The following is a 19,939-nucleotide window of genomic DNA, read 5'->3' on the forward strand; positions in this document are numbered from 1 at the left end:
AGTTGATTGACTAAATATCTGAGAACTTTCTTCAAACATATGAAAAAAATCTAAAGCTTGATTGGATTTTAAGCGTTTTGAAAGTTTCGTTTCTGCAGCTAGGGGGCTGGAAACGTTTGACTAAGTTTAAGCAGCTAGAGGGCTGGAAACTTAGAAAAGTAGTTTCTAAATGTTCGAATGTGTTGTTTCTTATCCAGGAAACAGTTCGCAAATTGTTGAGAGAAGTTTCTGCAGCTAGGGGGCTGGAAATGATTGAATAATATATACCATGGAGAGTTTTTTCAGCTAGGGAGCTGGAAGCTAGGAATAGTTTTTCAATGTGTGTTTATTCTACTGGAAATGGTTCGCGGAGTGTCAAGAGAAGTTTCTGCAGCTAAGGGGGCTGGAAACACTATGGAACAGGAAATAAATAACAAGTTTTGTAGCTAGGGGGCTGAAAACAAGATGTATTTCTGCACATTTCATCTGCAGCTAGAGGGCTGAAAATTTAAAATTGTGTCATATGAATGGTTAAACAGTTGGTTAGCAATCCATTCATTATTTGATCAGTGGTTTGATTATTTGCATTTGTTTATTTACAGTTTTGCGAGTTTCATTTATTTTACAATCACTAAATGATTCTCTAAATTAAGATGGAACAATCTTGTTATTGTTCGTTTCAGATGGATGAATCTCGATTTTTACCCATGTTCAGATGTGAACAGATTGAGAGTGGAAAATTAGCCAAGGAGTGGCTCGAATGGAAGGGTGCGCTTGAAGCAAGGGGGTGGTCACTCTACGCATTTCATTCGGCACAGCTGTGCCTTAAGTGCGCCAAGCGTGCCAAACGTGCTATAATACTGCATGCCATAAAATTCAATGAACTGAAATTATGGAAAAACGTTATCAGCAAGCATTTGGCTTGAAGTTTATTTCGAGTCACACCAAATCACTGATCAGAGGTTTTTTTTTTATTTGTTCATAGTTTCACAAACTTTATCTAAATAAGCATAGCATACAAACATTGTATATTACATACAAGCACGATGTTGTTGTTAAGTTAAGTAACAGATAGCTTTTTCTTCCTTCATTAACATATGTTAAGAAAATTACCAAACTGTCTTTCGAAAATATGCCTGCTATTCCATCTAGCTTCTCTTATTTGCTTTTGAAAACAGAACAAGTTACTATTTTTGTAGTTTTTCATGTTGTATACAATTCGTGAAACACCCGACTACGGACACTTTTACTTCTACCCTTTCACCATTACAATATCGAAAAACTACGATCTCCCGAATCTGAGCTTGCGCCTCCTTCATGGCATCAAGCGATTTGAACTTGATACATAAACACTGTTCTTCCATCAATTTGTAGGTTGTTTCCATCGAACCTAGATCCGCATCGAGATTCTTAACGAAACGCGCTGTATCCACCAGCGATGGTTCTGGTGCACCCGGGGAAAACCGGAACGCTAGGGTATTTTTCACAAGACCGTCCACCATTGTTTAAACCCGACGAAATAGAACGCCAGAGCCACGTGGCTGAGCAAAACGCGATAGAATAGAGGCTAGAAACAGAGCGTACGAGAGAAAGTATAGAACATTCACGCTCCACGAAGTCTGACTGTCAACAGGTTGAGGCGTTCGAAGTTGTTGCATTTGGGAGGCCCACAGCTCCAAAAGGTTTTGAGAAGTCTTGAAGGGACAGAAAGTTTTCCTGTCGTGTTGCTGGAACGACTTGACGCTTACTGCAAACCTGAGACGAGACTCGCGAAGACGGTTTTCTTTTTCTGTGATTGCTGAGTTTTTCTAATTCCACTCTGTGTTTACATTAATCATGCGCATGCCGTTTAAGCCCTCACATGGCCACCTCAGCAAAAAAAAAAAAGATTGCGTTTGCATTACACCGAAGCATAAATAGGCTTTTGAGTGAAATTTCATGCCAGCAAACGTAGCAGACATTAGAAATAACGAGCCTTGTGCTTAGATTTATCAGCATCTTTGAAAAAATTGCTCCGCTGACTGTGATTTTTTAAAAACAGTTCATTTTGAATACAATACTTTTCACTTTTTCAGCCATAAAAACGATGGGCTGCATTCGACGTTTTGTGACAGTGGAATCTGGGCTGCATATGACGTTGATATGTTTTCACTTCGCGAGTCTCTCTCAGCTGCAAACCACGTGGGCAAGATGTGTTGGAACGTTTCAAGCTGCGCAATATGAAACAAGTTTCAAATAAGCGTTTCTCACATTTCGTCGTTTGCCTCCGCCAGCAACTATTAGATTGTGGACTGGAAAAATACCCCCAAGATACTAGGACCAGGAGGTTTTGGACGAGAAGAACGCAGCGCGGGCGGTCATGCTGCAGCAAGGGACCCGGCATAACGTGGAACGTTATGTACGGAAACGGCAACAGCAGACCCGCCTCTTTCGAGAGAAAAAAATGCCGCCTGGAGGAGACGGAATGCGAGGAGATGGATCAGCTGTGCCGGTCTCAAGAAACACGCAAGTTCTATCAGAATTTACATGTAAAATAAAATATTAATAAAAATATTAACCAAAATAAAATAATATGTATTGATATAAATATTTAAAAATATAATCATTATTTTTAAAATAGCCTCAACGCATCCCGCAACGGCTTCGTGCCGCGAGCCGAGATGTGCAGGGATAAGGATGGGAGCATTTTGACGGACGAGCGTGAGGTCATCGAAAGATGAAAGCAGCACTTCGACGAACATCTAAATGGCGCTGAGTGTATAGGCAATGAAGGTCAGGATAGCGAAGGAAATGGCTTCGTCGGTACTGCGAAGGATGGAAACCCACCATCGGAGGTATCGGAGCTAAACTCATAAAGATGGGACCGCAGAGTCTAGCCATTTGTCTGCACCGGCTGATAGGCACAATCTGGGAAACAGAACAGCTACCGGAGGAGTGGAAGGAAGGGGTAATGTGCCCCATCTACAAGAAAGGCGACAAGTTGGATTGTGAAAACTTTCGAGCGATCACCATTCTAAATGTGGCCTACAAAGTAGTATCGACCGCGTAGAGCTATGGAGGGGCCGAGCGCGACAGGGCTCGCCTAGGTAGCAGTGTTACGATAGACGGGGATACGTTCGAGGTAGTCGACGAGTTCGTCTACCTTGGATCCTTGCTGACGGCTGACAATAACGTTAGCCGTGAAATACGGAGGCGCATCATTAGTGAAAGTCGGGCCTACTATGGCCTCCACAAGAAGCTGCGGTCAAAAAAGATTCACACCCGCACCAAATGTACCATGTACAAAACGCTCATAAGGCCGGTAGTCCTCTACGGACATGAAACGTGGACGATGCTCGAGGAGGACTTGCAAGCACTTGGAGTCTTCGAACGTCGGGTGCTTAGGACGATCTTTGGCGGTGTGCAGGAAAACGGTGTGTGGCGGTGAAGGATGAACCACGAGCTCGCTCAACTCTACGGCGAACCCAAGATCAAGTGCGTATCGACTTGGCGATCGTGGGACAGAACCGAGGATGGAGAAATCCGGCCACGAACCGAGTATTGTGGCGTGAAATTGGTGATTCAGTGTTATCTGTTTAGATGTCCATGAAAACCCGATCTAGTGGGTCACCGAATTCCGTAAAAAATTGTTATTTTGTTCCTTATCCGAAATAAGGATACACGTGTCTTAAGCTTTCATTCCTTAAAAAAAATCGAAAATCGGTTGAGCTGTTCAAAAGTTATGATTTTTTTTTTTAAATAAAAAATCTTTTCCGTTGAGACCTACAGTGTGTGCCGATGAAAAATGACTGATTTTTTTAATCAAAAAAAAAAAAAAAAAATATATATATATATATATATATATATATATATATATATATATATATATATATATATATATATATATATATATATATATATATATATATATATATATATATATCTCAAAAAATAAAAAAACATACATCGCTGAAAATTTGACAGTGAACGTAAAATTTACTGAATTTTCAAGAAACAATGAGAACAGCAATAGCCTCTTTGGTCTCGAGGCCTTCAAAACACGCAAAAACGAAAAATTATTGATTTTTTTCAATGTAAAAAAACCAAAGCTTTGTGAAATTTTATATTTTTCTTGAAAAGTCAAAATCTTTAGCTTTCATTCCGTTCAAGAAAATTGAAAATCAGTCAAGCGGTTTAAACAGTTACGATTTTTTAATAAATAAAAATTTTGCAAAATCGGGATTTTTTTGGTCATTTTATTTTGGAAATGACCACCCTAATAAAAAAAATAAATAAAAAACACGTGTACCCATATAATCGGATAAAGAACAAAATAGCAAATTTTCGCGTAATTCGCGTGACCCACTAGATCGATTTTTCATGGAATGGCTGTATATTGTTGTGGCAGGTACGATGATACTCTATGCCCAGGGAAGTCAAGGAAATTTCCACTACGAAAAGATCCTGGACCGACCGGGAATCGAACCCAGACACCTTCAGAATGGCTTTGACTTTCGTAGATTTGATATTTGATATTTTCTTAAAGAAAAAATGCATTGGAATCGAATTATACGTCCTGATTTTGAGACTCAACCATACGTTTATCCTAACTAAGCTTACAAGCAGGCCATGTTCCAGTTGGGACATTACGCCAGAGAGAAGAAAATGTCCCGCATAACTTAGTTCCTTAAAGCAATTTTAGAAGCCTGATATTTACTTGGGGCTCGCACATATTAAAGTCTAAGAAGCAGCTCACACAATGCTGAAGCGAATGCAAAAAGTGCATCGGACTTTCACCCAAAGCATAAGAAAAACAAAAGTTCAACCACAGACCAGCATCTTCCGCGCCCACAGCCACACAATGAAGCACCGAACCGAGTTGTAGGATTATTTTGCACGTGAACGTTATCGGTCGTCTTCGGTAGAGCTTTCTCGTCTCTCGGTTTCGGATTGTTTTGTTGTTTACTGGCGTTGAAGTCTTTCTTCGCCAAAGAGTTTCTCATCCAACCGGAATCGTTTTGGCTTTCGTGCAGTCTGCGTGAGAGAAATGAAAACCAGTTTTTTCGTTTTCTTTTGTTTTGCATCTTTGGGAGCGTCTTTCCAACCCGGATTCCACCTTGGTTTGTTACGTAATAGTAGGAGTGTGTTGATGTTAAGTTTGGCTTTAACTCATAACCAATCTCACGTGCATTCAACTGTAGTGTTTCAACACAATTTTAGCTCTGCTTTATCACCATTGAGATGGTTCCAAGCTTTCCATGGAGTTATTTTTAAGTAGGTAATTTCTACTACATAGTTACTTAGTTCTGCCAAGAACCTTATAACAAAGGGCTCGCATGATCTTGAAACAACCGATTCCAAATATGCTCCACATGCCCCCGTCGATCATATGTAGGTAAGAATGCGATGTGCCTTTCCGTTAACCTTTGCGTTCCCGACGTCTGTTTTTGAGGATTTCCAAAAGTTTCAATAACTAATTCATTTTTAAACTGATGTTTCCAAAAGGCATGGCATTAGATCCAGATTTGTCCCAATTTGCAAGAGCCATGTTATGGTAATGGTTCCGAAGTTATTCCTACTAAAATATAATTTGTAAAATCGTTCTTCTCAATTCGCTGTTTTTCATCACGACAATTTGTCATAAAACGGCCTACTTTCATGCACTTATTCATGTGTCGTAATAGTTATAACTCTTCAAATATTTTAAATTGGAATGCTCGTTCTCTGAATGGTAAAGAGGACGAGCTGTTTAATTTTCGGTTTTAACAGCACTCGTCGTAATTATCCAACTCTCTTATCTATCTCTCGTGGGATACGACTCGTGTTGTTAAAATCATTATTTTGAAATTTGTTGCGTAAACTACTATCACTTGTACACTGATTATATCAGATATGTTTATACAAACTGTTTTGTTAATCGTAATGATCGCCTGGATTGAGCATGTGGTGGAGTTGCAATCATCATTCATAGGCGTATAAATAATCATCTTTTTTCGTCATTTGAAACTGAAGTTTTCAAAAATTTAGCTGTTTCTGTTGAAACAGCTTTGTAAATATATGTCCATAGCTGCCTATTTGCCTTTGAAATGCACTGGACTGCAAGTTAAATTGCTACAACCTCACTTGTGATAATTGACTCACAACAAGTCACTTGCCTCGGGGTACCTTTAATGAGAAATGTTTTAAAATATATAAATATCATCATAATTTTTAACAGTTTCAGCCGACTCTTTTTATGGTCCCCGGCCATTGAGAGCTAGTTTAAGGTTTGAATTTAAAAAAAAGACGTTGGGTACGCAAAGGTTAACGGACCATACACCAGATGACCGGCATGGCAGCAGCAGTCAGTGGCACGCGGTTCAAGTTTAAATCGATGCATGTTTTGTGTTGGCGAAGGTGGGCCATGCCGTTTCCAACGGAGAGCGGCGGATGCCTCACTATTTTTTTTCGCCACTCGCTTTGTATCAGTCTGAGGAAGGCAGTCGACCTGATCATAAGTAGCATAAGCCGGTGTTGTTGTTTTAACACTACTTGATTGGAAAGTCAAGTGGATTTGATCACGTCATCAGATATTTGCTTGGATTAGAAACAACGTTGTATTTGAAGGGGCATCTGACTGTGGAGAACTCCGAAAGGAATTATTACCGTTTCTGGAAGGTGGGGCACGAAAGATGGTCGTCGCCTAGAACGTGTTTTTGGTGAGTAAATTAGAAGGTTGGTACAGTCATCTGTAGTGCCACGTGTGGATCAAGTTCTAAGGTCCGGTTGTCTGTGCGAACATTTGATCAAGTTTTATAGGGGCGCGAAGCCTGATTTATATTGTGTAGCAAAGGTATGGATCTTCTGATCATTGTGCAGATATGTTCCTGAATATAGTTTATATGAGTGTTTGGTTGGCTCATTATTGTACAAAAAAAAATCATATTTTTTGTGTTATTAGTAATTTTACGTACTATATGGATAAAGACTATTGTGTGAACATGTTTAATTCGATAGGAGATCGTTCACTTTGAACTGAATTTGTGATTTTTGCTTTTACATGTGAAGGATTATGCGACGTACGTAAAAGTTGGTTTTGCACGTAGGCAAAAACTTTAATTTTTAATAATGATTAATTTAAATACTCAAGTCAAAGAACTAAATTTACCATTAGTTTTATCCACACGTGAATAGCTTATTAAGTCATAATTTTGTTATAATATCTTAATAATAACATACAGTGAAACCTCAATGAGTCGATATTGAAGGGACTATCGACTCATGGAAATATCGAGTCACGGAACAGCAATCCTTTGGAAAGCTGCTTCTAGGGACCATCATAGTAACCATGAAATTTTACTTTTAGTATAAATCCATGAGTCGATATCGAGTCATGGAGCGATGGGCGATTTTGAATCGATGTTCCGAATATCGATTTTTTCGTTTTGATTAATCGATATTTTGAATCGATGTTAGGATTACTCAAAATCGAATGAATCGATTTTCTTCATTCGATTTTTTGTTTCGATTTAAAAGTATGAAATTGATTAAAAGCTCTTACACCTAGTTCTGAAGCATTGAATGTACAATCTTTAACTTGAAACGTTTTTTGATTGACAAAATTAAATAATGAAATGCAATAGCATTTCAATAAATACAATAGCATTTGGTCCTATTTTGAGAGTTTTAAAGTAAATTTTCATATGAGCTTGAAAATCGCATCGATTCAAAAACATCGATTAAAATGATTCGATTAAATCGTTGAATCGATTCGACATATCGAATTTGAATCGATTCAGTAACATCGATATTCTTGCTAAATTTTCCCAACGCTACATGAAACATCGACTCATGGAGGTATCACTGTTATTTACTTTTGCCTATAGTTTTGTTATTATTTTGTTTTTACAATGGTAAAATATGATAGCTGTAGCTATCGAAACTATAACTTGATGAGTTATTTAGTTACGATCTTGTTTCGTAACACCGGTTGTCATAAATTAGATGCAGGATGTTGTAAAAATAACTAAAGTTATGCACAACACCATATCAAAATTGTAACATATTTTGTTATAAAAACCGCTTTGGTTAAATTAATTAGGGTAAAAACTATACAATTTTACTATTTTTTTGGTAAAATATTTTTAAGTGTGTAAGTCTTTTTTTTAGAAAGTGACAGAAATGAAATAAAAAAGTTTTATATTGTTTAAAAAAAACCAAGTCAATAACGGGAATCGAACCGAGACATGTACGAAACCACTGGAATGGACCTGTCGCCCCTACCGTTGAGGCTATTGGTACACTTGGAGTGAAAAGTGATGGAAGCTCAATTGGTTCTTCGTCTTCTCAGCTCATGTGAATGGACTTAGTGTTTTTCAAATTTCTCTTGCGTCTGAGCTGAAAATCTTGACGTCACAGTAAATGACATAGGTATATAAACGACAAATATACTCGTTCTGAGTTCTGTTTGTTCCTTCGACCTTGACGCTTGCTCCTGGGCAATGCGACAAGAAAGCCAGAGCAGTCGTCAGTTTTTTTCCCTCTTGGGTCCCGCACATATTTTTCCTGGGTGCTTTTATATAGTCGAGCAAACGAGTGAAGCTGAAAGTGGATTGTGGCTGCTCAGTCAAGAATGACGGATCAGTTGGTGAGCTCGTTTCATGCTACTATATTTCTAATCCATAAAATATGTATGACTGCACATGTAATCGTTACAACGGTGGAACAAAAATATGATTTTTAACATACTATGAATGGTTCGTCACTGTGAGTGTTCGCGTTAGCGTAGTTACGGTATACTTCGTAGATTGTATATTAGCAACATTCATGTGACATTTGATAATCTTATTCAGACTGCTTTCAGGAACAAGGCTGGGGAGTAAACCTTGACCCAATCATGAACAATGTTACCAAAAGCATGAATATTGCTACTCCTGGCCACGCTCATCTTTACCGTAACTTGGGATAAGGGAAGGAAATGCTGATGTAGCGCTTACTTAATGAGAGGCCACCGACTCAGCGACACCCTTATAAGTGCTATGGAAGTGGAGGTTGGGAGAGGTGTGATGTCAGGATTCGCCTGAAAAGCTAGCGATAGACACAGATAAGTTGTGGTTAAATTTTGATATTTTAATCATTTGAATGCCGGCAATCAAAGAAGAGAAATATCTTTTATTTACAGTTTTGCTGATTATATTTTGCCCGGTTGTGATTTTCTGCTCAGTTAACAGTAAAAAGCAGAACCAATGCCTCCAGAGTCATCGGATTGGTCCAAATAAAATGAAAGAAAAGAGAAAAAAGGAAACGTTTTACATTGAATACATAAGAAAAACGAAAAAACTGGCCGCCCGTTATGCATTCATCGAATAAACAAAATAATAACAAAAGACGCACGAAAAAAAAGCATCAGAGCGAGTTCCACGATGTACGACTGACAGAAACGCGTAAATCGAACAAATCGAAGGAAACGATCTAAAAAATAACGAGAAAAATTTTACATACCTACACGAAATCCGATGAAACCGTTAACATTATTAAAACTGAAAAACTCTCCGTATTCGAAATGTAACGTTATTCCCTTTGTAAATGAACAAACTCACCAGATGCACCAGATATGCTCCTAGAAAGTACACAGTGTAGAAATTGAAACTTCAGCCAAAGCTAGCACTGTAGCACCAAGAACTAACACCTCGTAAAGCACTCTTTCAGAGGCATTCGCCCTTACTAAAGTTTTAGTAAATTTAGCACAGAAAATAAAAAAGGCATTTGCATTTTGTTTTCTCTTCTTTCAATTTTAATAATTGCACTTCAACTACAATCTAAAAAACCATCCGGATGGCGTAGTACCGATCGAACCACTATCGGAAACGTGGAAAAAAATTATCAAAAGAAAAAAAAATAGAAAAAACAAAAGCAATATTAAAATAGGCCATTTGCATTTGTTGTTCACGATTATCCATCAAGTAAAATAAGTAAGTGGAAAGAAATATGGTCTTTACTCTCGAAAACGTATTATTAAAAATGGTGGAACGCGAATAACTTTTGAAAATAGCCTATTTTAATATTTAAACAATATTTTCAGCATTAAACTCCATATAATTCGAAAATGGCTACTTCTAGTGAAATTATTCATATAATCATTATGGCTTAGAATCATTTCAAGATACTTACTGTATCATCAGAACGTATTTACTTTGACAAAATATCAAAATTTTGAAAATCGACCAAAAGTTGTTCTTAGAAAAACTTTTTTATTAAAAATTTCCCCATCATGAAACTTTGTCCCAAATATCTGTTTACTATCAAGATTCTATGGTGAAAATTTAAAAAATATTGTAAATGGGGTTTTTGTGTGATTAAAAATTGAAGTTTTATTTTTGATTTTTTTATGAAAATAAATAAAATATTTTTTCAGTGTATATTTTTTCTTATAGTCCAAACGATTCACTACAACTTCCTCATAGAACATTTTTCTCTAAAATCAACAGTTTCGGAGTTAGAATTTTTCAAATAAGTTGCATGCAAAAATGTATAGGCCATTTTCAAAAGTTACACTTGAGCCAAAATAATCAATTTTTCTATGGGAAACACTTATTCTACCATACCAAAACCATGCGCAAAATTTAATCCAAATCGAAGATCGTCGAGTTCTGTGGCTGATCAATTTGACATGGAATTCGTCTCATAAAAACTCAAATTTTTATTATTGTCAAAAATCGATAACCAGAAGACACATCAGGAAAAAAAAAGAAATATTAAAAAAAAACAGAATTCATGAGTTTGCGAATAAAAATAAATAAATTTCCAATACATGCTCAGATCTATTTTGAAGATGGAAAAATATATTCAGATTACACATGAAAAATTGGGCATTGGAGGGTTAAATGATATATAACTAAAACATGTTGTAAATCATTGACCGAAGAGGTAACAAAGTGAGTTAAAATTAAGAAAATTAAAGAAAAAAATATCATATTCAGTAACATAATGTTTTTCGGCTTTAAGATAAAGATATTATGCATATTTACTCGAAACAAATATTTCACAGATTGAACACGACGATGAGGCCTTCTATAGCCGAGTGGCTAGAGTCGGCCGCAAGAAAGCAAAGCCATGCTGAAGGTGTCTGGGTTCGGTTCCCGGTCGGTCTGGGAATGAAAATTTCCTTGACTCCCCTGGGCAAAAAGTATCATCGTACCTGTCACACGATATAAAAATATGTCAACATTGACAAAGAAAGCTCTCAGTAAATAACTGTGGAAGTGCTCATTGAACAATAAGCTGAGAAGCAGGTTCTGTCCTAGTGAGAACGTAATGCTAAGAAGAAGAAGGGATTTTCAGATAAAAATGCGTTTGATCTGCTTTATTTCCATGATCTTGATTATTTCCTGGGATCCCAGGTAGTCTAATCCTTAAATTGTACAATGAATTGTTTCATTTTCATGAGCTCCTGGTGACCGATGATAGATGTATTATTCGTCGTAGCCAAGCTTCCAGCTTATGATAATACATTCGTATTTCACTTGTGCTACCACACATGGCGTGGTAAATTGAGTTACTAGATTTATGAGAAAAGGCTTTTATATCTGCCCTATATGAGCCATGATTATCAATCTTCAATTCTTTCGATGACATTGCGGAGTTAATAGGTTTGACCGTAACTTGTTTTGTTTAGATTGGTAACAAAGATCACACATCGGCTCCAATGAGTGAAGCGTCTAAGACTCAGTTAGCTGAGAGCTAGGTGATTATAATCTTATTGAAAGATTCAAACCCCAATTTCAGAGAAACACATCTAGGCATTCTCTAAAGAATAATGCCAATGGTGGTTTTGATTGCTAACTTCTTTTAGAAAACTTTCAAGTTGGCTTAACGGCCAATAATCATCCTAATAAAAAACTGATATAGGTTAGGCCAAAATGTTTCCCGGAGTGAGAAAAATTAAAAAGAATACGAAAGCCAATCTGGCGAAACTAGCTTTTTTAGACCTACGACCATTTCATCTCACCAAATTCCATTTTTTGCTGTTTGATCAATTCAACGGGTTGCGTCATCCCTCCAGAAAACAATTAAACCTAACAACTGGATGCGATCGTGTCTAAGTACCTTTGAGGAACGATAAATATTTATTCAATTCATTCTCGACTTGGTACTTCACCGTCGTTGCAGATAGAGGAATTAGGTGTAAACTGCGTCATCGGAGTAGAACGCACCAGCGCAATGCGTTCTAGATGATAAATATTTGAGCCAAATTCGATCATTTCATATGATGTTTCCATCAGTTTTAACGCCACTTACACCTCCACATCCAAAAAACTTAAATAAAAAATCCAAAACAATTTTGGCTTCCTTGGGAGTAAATGACGTGGGGTAAAATGTGCCATAATTAAAAGTTGCTCAAAACCATCGAGAAAATTCAAACTTTGCCGCAAAAACCGAAATTAAACGTTCTATAGAACTGCATGATATCTCCTGTAAGCATATGAATTTGGATAAAAGCTGTACTGAAAATATTTGACTTTGGTTTGATTTCTATGAAATTTGATTTTGTAGAAATGAGTAGCTTAATCCAAACACTGTTCTTTGTAATTGCGAGCTTACTAATGCGAATAGAGTCCTAAAGCCCTGTCCCAATTTTAGTGCCAAACGCTTAAGTTTAGGCCAAAAACACATGTTTACTCAATTTTCTAATGTTTTCCGTTGGTTTAAATTTAAAAAAAACATTTTTTTAGATTTTGTCACATCCTTTGGCTTAAACTCAAATATTGGGTGTATTTTGTTTTCCGTGTTCCTTACGAAATGTCAGATAGGAACAACCCCAGTGGTCGAACTAAAACCCCTGTGGTGTTTTTGTCGACTAAGCGAACGTCAAACATGACCAAAAGTGTCAAGGTTCATTAATGGACCAAATTTTTAAATTAAAGTTTAAACATGATATAGTCATTTATTTTTGAGCGGGAAAAATTGCTAAAGTAGTTACAGTAACATGCTCATTCGTGTTAGTAAATAAAAACAAGATTTCATTAAAAATTTTAGGACCCAATTTCTTGTAAATCCAATTAGAATAACTTTTCTGACGAAATTCTCAATTAAAGCTGAGTTTTGTCTTAGGTAGCGCACATTACCCTGTTTTCCCTTACTAGCAAGCTTGAAGCAAGTACGGGCATCTTTAGAACGGCACTCCTGTGAAGTGGTATTCGCGCGGGATGATGCCGAGCAATGTTGAGTGGGAATAAGAGGAAAAAAAAACAAGCAAATGCTTGATCATGGACTACGTTGGTGCCTAGGCTATCGTACCTTAGTAGTGAGACTAGTGTGATGGCGTTGGCACACTGTCTTTATACTAGGACACTTCATTCAAAATTTGAAATTGTGTCATAAGTGCTTTATTTTTGTTTGAATTCTTTATTATTTTCATTCCAAACACTTTATTCATTTCGTATATCTAGGTGTTCTGTGTCATCCTAATTTGGTAAAACTAAATTAAGCATTTATTAATATTTATTACACATTTATATAACATTTTATTTTGCTTTATAAGTTCAGAATTTTACAGGTGAGTTGATTTTACCTGCTTATAAGAGAGAGAAAAATATACTTCGAATTTACTTAACCTAACTACACTTAAATTTATAACGCATTTATCGTGGCAATAGAAGATTGCAACGATTTTTGAATAAAACCTATTAATAATTCCATTCGACTTTTGTTCCAATGTTTCAACATTGGATATTCTTTAGTAGCATTTTTGAAAATTTTATTTTTAATCCGATGCAGAGCTTTTTTCCTGGTATAACAACAGCTAGTCCATATTGGTATAGCATACAACATGTCTGGCCTGAAAATTAGTTTGAAGATCAAAAGCTTGTTCTTGAGACAAAGTTTTGATTTTGTATTAACAAGTGGATAGAGACATTTTACACATTTGTTACATTTGGCTTGAATACCTTCAATGTGATTTTTGAATATTGAATTTTTATATAGCATGAGACCGAGATACTTAACTTCTACTGACAAATTTATTGGAACCCCTCTCATCGTGACAACATGTCTACTTAAAGGTTTCAAATAAAGAGCTTTTGGTTTATGTGGGAATATTATTAGTTGAGTTTTGGAAGCATTAGGAGAAATCTTCCATTTTTGCAAGTATGAAGAAAAAATATCCAAACATTTTTGCAATCGACTACAGATGACACGCAAGCTTCGTCCTCTGGCGGAGAGGCCTGTGTCATCCGCAAACAAAGATTTTTGAGTTCCCTGGGGCGGCAGGGGTTTTTCCATTTGATATGAAACAATTAGAATGATTATCCGTAGAAAGACAATTTTGAAGGGGAGGAGCTGAAACTGCCTGCTACAATATCGGCATACAAGTTTGCTTGGATAGATCCGTTCAAAATTAAAAGATTCGAACAATTACCCGACGGAAGAAATTTAGCATGATTATAAGTCAAATGATGAGCATGATTTTTAAGCAAGCAATCATTAACTAAAAAAAGAGGATTGATGGAGATTCTGCCAGGGGAATTCCGGAAATAAAAGACTCCATTCATCTACCTGGTACGATCCTCGACGATTAGTTCACGCGAAGAACAATCCCAAAAGTTGGACTTATGGTTGCCTCCACAATTTGCGCATACAAACTTTTTCGTACAAACTTTTACTCATTTCGATGCAATTATCAACATTATTCATTTCACCCTTGGAAGAAAGTTCGCATTCCGGAGAAACGTCCTTTATTGCATTCTTGCCAGGTTTAGTGACAGTTTTAAATCCCACTTTTTTGGAAGGAAGTTGTGAATTCAGAGATTCACCCTTCCTTTTGTTTGTTGTTGCCGCCATGTTTAGTGCATAAACGAAAGAAGACGTGACGTTCGAGAGGGTTTTTTTTTCCCAAGAAGGATTACCACCGTTAGCTTTCGCCAACGGGTCCAACGAAAAATCGAAGGCACGGGTCCAAACTTGGATCGTAAAGGGATCAATAGTAGAAAAAATAGTACTTAAAAGTACTGTTCAAGTAGCACTGAAAAGTACCGTTTTTAATTTTAGCACTGAAAAGTACTGTTTTATTGCTTTAGGTAGTTTTTGAAGAAAAACTTCCAAGACAGAGAGAATTCGTGTACGCACAGCACGAGATCCTACCCCATTTCCCCGAATCCCATTACCCCGAATGCCATTAACCCGAACGCCATTACCCCGAATTCCAAATCCCCGAACGACCCATCACCCCGAATGACATTACCCGAATTCCAATATCATAGGGAAATGTCATCAATATCATCATGTCAACCCAGACAACCAGAAATCGCAAGAAAGTTCACGTTATAACTCATTTATTTATACTAATTACATCAAACCCGCAAAACACCGTGGATAAACTCGTCAAATTGATGAGTTTCCTGGCATAAATCACTTTTTTCTGAGTTCATTTGTACATTTTGTTTCGTCCCGTACACCCGTACAAAATAAGTCGAATCAATCAGTAGCAGCTGTCAAATCAACATTTGTTATCATAAGTTAAGTCGCATAAGATCACAGGTTATTTCGGTAGAATATTTATACACTCGCATTGTATGTTATTATTCATCACATAATATATACACGCTAATCGCCTCCACTTTTCGCGACATCTTATAAGTTAAATTTTGCACATACAAAGCCTCCAGGTGATTTAGTTATGCGTACATTTTGGTTGTCTGGGAAGATACTTGTAAATTTGGGGAAATATCATTCGGGGTAATGGTACATTCGGGATAATGGAAATCGGGGTGATGACATACGGGGAAATGACATTCGGAGTAATGGGGTAGAATCGTCACAAGGACATAGCAAGGGCAGTCCACGAATGACGGAGGATGCGTCAATCGTGTCTAAGAGTAAGAGGTTAGTTCCAAATCTCTATCTTAACTATCTGACCGGAACAGATTGATCTTCATACAACTATTTAAGAATGCAGCACTTATCAATCACTAATGCTAATTTATGACCCTTTAGATCTAATCAATGGGACTTTGTACATTTTACAATTTACAAGCGTATATTTTTGTCATCTTTGCCCACTGTTCACCACTCAACGTAGCACAGTGTATTTAAACTAGCCTTTAAGCACAGCATAAATTATTGGAAAATCGTTTGTCATACTCTCGAAATTACGATGAAGATTTAGGTATCTGTTCAGAAGCACCTATTTTTTGCAAGCAAGTGCAAAAAAAAGTTTATTCTCCGCGCGATGAGACGAGAGAATGATGATGAGTGATCGCGCTGAGCCAGGCACAAGTACACACCTCTTTGGCTGGTCATTGGCGATTGTGTTCAACTACGGCGCCTTCAAGAGTCTATGCTGGTTAGGGTGTCCCAGGAAAAAATAATTCAAGAAGTCATCATGTTCAACCCTAGATTCATAGCTTTTTGAAGGAACAAACCAACTTTCTAAAATCGATTGAAGGTTAACATTAAGATTACTCCCTTAGCCGAGTGGTTAGAGTCCGCGACAACAAAGCAAAGCAATGCTGAAGGTATCTGGGTTTGATTCCCGGTTGGTCCAGGATCTTTTTGTAATGGAAATTTCCATGTCTTGCATGGGCATAGAGTATCATCGTACTTGCCACACGATATACGAATGCAAAATGGCAAATTTGGCAAAGAAAGCTCTCAATTAATAACTATGGAAGTGCTCATTTAACACTTAGTTGAGAAGCAGGCTCTGTCCCAAGTAGGACGTTATGCCAAGAAGAAGAAGAAGATCAGATAACCTTCGATGTACCGTCGTTGGGGGTGACAATGGGTCAAAAAGGGATGTATACGAATTATTTATTGAATAACTATCGCAATTTAACTCCAATAAACTTCAAATTTGGTGTGTATGTACTTTGATGGTACATTAACAACTGTTCAAAACATTAAAGAAAAATATTTATTCACAGCGGCACCACAAGTGAATGAAAAATGACCCAATCTCACCCCATAGAGGGGGTGACATTGGGTCACTGTAATTGAAATAACTTGTTTTTGATAATATGGTTGCAAAACCATTCACAGCTGAACAAAATATTGATGAAATACGATGCAAACAAGATGAAAAGATATCTAAGATGTTTCACAAGTATGATAAACCCACCTAAAAGAACAATTATACCAAAAAATTGAAGAGCTATGAGAAAACAATATGTAATCACAACATTCATCGTCAAGTTTACATAAATTTGCTATTTTTTCCCTCGGATTGTCTTCAAAGTCTCATCCCCATTGCCATGAAGCCTATTCAGTGTCCCCAAAGGTGTACTGAAACAGTGATTATTTTAATTCTTCGCAAATAGTTAAATTTCGGAGCGACATTCCACGATCAATACATTTCAGGCAGATGTTGACGTCATAATCACGATATTTCAGTGTTCCAACTCATTTGTACTTCCAGGAGATGTTTCTATAATATGAAAACACTGATAAATAATTAATTTAAAAAAAAAAACAATCAATTTGATAAAATTTTACGATGTTGCTGCGCACGAAACACAGTTGCTGGGTTGAGAAGTTGTCAAAATGCATTGCATTGTTATTCAATGTACGGAATCCTCAAGTAGACTAGTTTGATGTTTCAGAGATGCTGTATTTAGAAAGAATAAACACATCTTAATGAAAAAGGGAACTACCGGCACCGTAAAATATCAAACAAATGGACTTGCAATTTAATTTACTATCTTTCTTGTTTGACCCAATCTCACCCCCATTTTTGATGTTTTAGACACCGTACCGAAAAAAATGAAATTTTTGTTGAAAAATCAAATAGATTCCGGAAAATACGTGTGAAGTGTAATGAAAAGACTCTAAACCTTCTACTAATATAACGGTAGAGGTTAAAGTACATGCGTGATACTTTGCACAGGAGAAATTTAATGTTGTAAATTTTATCTAATTTCAACATACAAGTTTATTGATATAGTAAACAAAAACTACTATTTCTAAAAATGTATATTGTGATGAATTATGTGTAATAATATGTTCCCTAACATATGAATTATTAATTTTAGTAATATCACCGTTGTTAGCTGAAATATTTCATAAATCATATTTTTCCGTTTTGACCCAATCTCACCCCCCAGACCCATTGTCACCCCATCGACGGTATGTTTCATAAGTATTCCAGCCAACTCGTAGATAATTGAAAGTGGAGTGGATAGAATTGAGGACCGCTTCATGGGATATTTGATATAGGACACGATCAGAATCAAAATCAGCGTGAGTAACCAGTTGGCTACAAAGATGACTAGAGTTAGTCAAAACCAAAACAATCGTTAAAGGGTTTCTATAAGACTATAAAACAAGTACGACTGTCAAGGTATTGATTCGAAAATGCTAGAAATAAGCATATTTCTCGATCTAAGAATGAGCATCATGACTTTTCGAACAATGATTGTTTTTCCTGGGACACCCTAAAGTAGGCGCGCGAAACAATGATCTTCAGCACACGTGTGACGCAACCGACTCGAGAGGTGTTCCGTTAGACATCAGATAACTCGAAACGTTTTGCGCGGGAGATCTTCTCAGTACGACAATAGACTTCGACGCATCGCGACGCGTTTTACGTTCTATCGCGCTCAGGTGAATCCGGTAACTTACGACAAAAAATCGTGGTTCTTTGTGCTTAAACGTGACTTTTAAGCGTGCGCAATCGTAACGGAAGTTTTTCGGTGTGGTTTTCGGTTTTATTATTTTATATTGAAGGTTGGTGTCCAAATCGGGATTGTGGGTAGATGAAAACTTCCCGACCATACGGAAGAAAAAAGATTAAACAAGAATGTGTTTCTCTGATATGATGGTTTTATATCAGTTATTATAAAACATGCAACGTTTCTAGATAAATAACAAAATTTGTATCATAAGTAACAAGAATGTAAAAAATCCCAATTTAATTATAACAAAATCATTAGAGAGTGTGCTTCAAGCATTTAAAATAACTAACTTATTGTAAATTTTGTTACTGTTCATAGCTTCGGATGGTTTGTACAACAAATTTACACATGCAATGTCAAAAAATATAGCAAATGTTGATACAAATTTGTTAAAATAACTATAACAAGTTAAAAACAAATCCACCTAAAAACATAATATTATCAATTTCTGATGTTTTTAACTACTGCTGTTGAATGTGTCATAATAGTGTTACGTGAATCTGGTCGGGTTCATAATCCGAATTGTCTGAGTGTATTTTCTCGAAGAATTTATTGGTGAAGTCGGTGATGTTCACCTGTACCTATAAATGAGAAAGTACGTACCCATAACCGAAATAGTGTGAAGTGAAATTGGGTATTTGGGGCAAAAAGAGCCAAAAGCGGCACGAACTTGACCGTCGCTCGGTGCTGTCTGGTGTTAGTGCTGCTTTTTTTTTTTTGATCGGTGATCGTATTAAGGAGAAAGTAAATCTGCATTTCCAGCCGTGTGGGGCTGAAGCGTGAAAGAAGGTGCAAAAGTTTTGTGACTGAATATTTGGTGGGCCTAACGGAGAGTTCAGTTTCGTGACATTGCTGGTGAAGATCGGATCGTTTGGATCAGGTATCAGACAGTGGTTTCAAGTGGAAGGAAACGTTTGAAGGTTTTTTATTTTGGATTGTCGTCATCAAGCTCTACGAGCTCAAAAATCACAGCAGAGTGGGAAATATATGCGCGTGTTGTAGCATTGGAAGTAGGCTCATTCATTAGTGGACGGAGACAATTGGTTGTGAAGCGTTAAGGTGGTGATGTAATGACCTGAGTGTGTGATAGTATCTGAAAAGGTCAAATTTGATGGGTTTGTTTCGTCAACTCCGCTATGCCGAACTGAATTAGTCAGTGTCACTGTATCTTTTATTAAGGTTTTGGAACTATAGAGTGAACTAAAATAAGATTGGAGTGCGTATTTTTCGATACAGCGGTCCTTCATGCCTCGTTGATGTACTGAATGACATTTTGTGAATGAGATGGCTTTGAGGTGTTTTTCAGATTAAACATTTATTCAACCTACCAGGGCATA

The 19,939-nt window shown here is 36.9% G+C and overlaps 1 protein-coding gene across 5 annotated transcripts in view; it reads left to right on the forward strand.

Annotated features, from left to right (window-relative positions):
• Positions 1–6,405: 6,405 nt before the first annotated feature.
• The window catches only part of LOC5577233 (retinol dehydrogenase 14), a 69,535-nt gene continuing 56,001 nt past the window's right edge, over positions 6,406–19,939 (forward strand). Inside the window, exon 1 of one of the 5 annotated variants that reach the window (XM_021849545.1) lies at positions 6,406–6,656. The gene's annotated coding sequence lies outside the window, so the exon portion shown is untranslated. Of the gene's footprint in view, positions 6,657–18,461; positions 18,655–19,343; positions 19,483–19,939 lie in introns of those variants that run through there. The other 4 variants (XM_001656289.2, XM_021849546.1, XM_001656288.2 and 1 more) reach the window with 4 other exon arrangements.

Source organism: Aedes aegypti, chromosome 3, assembly GCF_002204515.2.
Source record: "Aedes aegypti strain LVP_AGWG chromosome 3, AaegL5.0 Primary Assembly, whole genome shotgun sequence".
NCBI classification, from domain to species: domain Eukaryota; kingdom Metazoa; phylum Arthropoda; class Insecta; order Diptera; family Culicidae; genus Aedes; species Aedes aegypti.